The sequence below is a fragment of the Neophocaena asiaeorientalis genome, unplaced genomic scaffold (assembly GCF_003031525.2).
Source record: "Neophocaena asiaeorientalis asiaeorientalis breed wild unplaced genomic scaffold, Neophocaena_asiaeorientalis_V1.1 scaffold40, whole genome shotgun sequence".
Lineage (NCBI taxonomy): Eukaryota > Metazoa > Chordata > Mammalia > Artiodactyla > Phocoenidae > Neophocaena > Neophocaena asiaeorientalis.
Window position 1 is genome coordinate 13384183 of NW_020185335.1, and position 1306 is coordinate 13385488.

A 1306-nucleotide genomic window follows, 5' to 3' on the forward strand; every position below is an offset into this window, starting at 1 on the left:
AGCCCACAGGGGCATTAGGCCAACTCCCCCCCGCGCACGCGGAATTCTCTATTATTATTATTAAAGAATCCCCCAGAATGTGTTTACGTTGAACCGTATAAACTTCCTGCCAGGGCCTTTACCATCTGCGAGAAATCGGAACCTGCTCTTGGGAAGCGGGGACACAGGGACTGGGGGCAATCAGCGTGGCGAGTGTGCACGTGAGTGGGAGTAGGTGCGAGCTGAAGCTCCTGTGGGCCTTCTGTGTGCGCGTGAGTGAGCGCACGAGTGGGCACGCACATGCCTGAGCGCCGTGTGCGCGTGAGTGGGAACGAACGCGTGGGTGTGAGTTTGCACGTCTGAGTCTGCGAAGTTTACCGGGTTTGCATGTACATCAGTGTATGCGCGTGTGCACGAGTGCACAAGTGAGTGAGCGAGCGTGGCCGCCTGTTCGGGAAGCCCGTGAGATGTCGGTCTCCGCAAGGCCAGACGTTCTCACTCGCTCCCCGAACAGCCTGCGGCGCCGGAGACAAAGCGGCAGCGACCCGCCCTGCGCTTTCGTTTTCCGCCCGCGCTAGGCTCCATCGGCTGCCCGCCCGCTCGCGCCGGGCTGGGCGAGTCCGAAAAGCCCCGGGCGCGGCGCAGTCCTTCCCGGGGCGGGGAGAGTGGGTAGGCGGTCCATCGCGGGAACACACGCCCGCCGGCCGCGGGGACCCGTAGCCGAACCGGCTGCGTCCGCGATGGTCACGACCCGGCGGCCACGGCCGCCACTGCAGTTGCGATTTGCCACCGAGCAGTACGCGTCGGGGAAGGCCCGGGACCCGGGGTGCGTTTCCCTCCGCGTGGGCCGGGCGGGGAAGGCGGGGGGCCTGGCGCAGCTGGGCTGAACCGCGGGCCGAGGGCGCTTTAACACTTGCTCGCCAGGTTGGTGGAGGCGGGGCGGGTTCTGCAGGCGGACGCTGGGAGGCGAAGGTGGGGGCCCTTTAAGCGCCCACCACCGCGGGGGCCGGAGGGGGGCAGGGAGGGGAGAGAACTCCTGGAGGGTCTTACGCTGGCCCGCGAGACGCCGCCGAGAGACAAGGCAGAGAGGGCGGCCTCGGCTGGAGTCGTGGAGCCGAGCGCCGCGGGTGGTGGGGACCGAGCGCTGCTCCCCGCGGGGGCGCACGGCCACCGGCCCGAGAGGTGGTGCCTCCCCCGCAAAACCGGTGGGGGGGCTTCCTAGCGGCCTCCGCCCAGGCTGCAGAGAGCCTGCTCTCAGCCTCTGCTCGGCTCCTTCCCTTGTGGGAGGGCGAGAGGGAAAGAGGGAGGAGAGTAGGTGGGGGGAGGA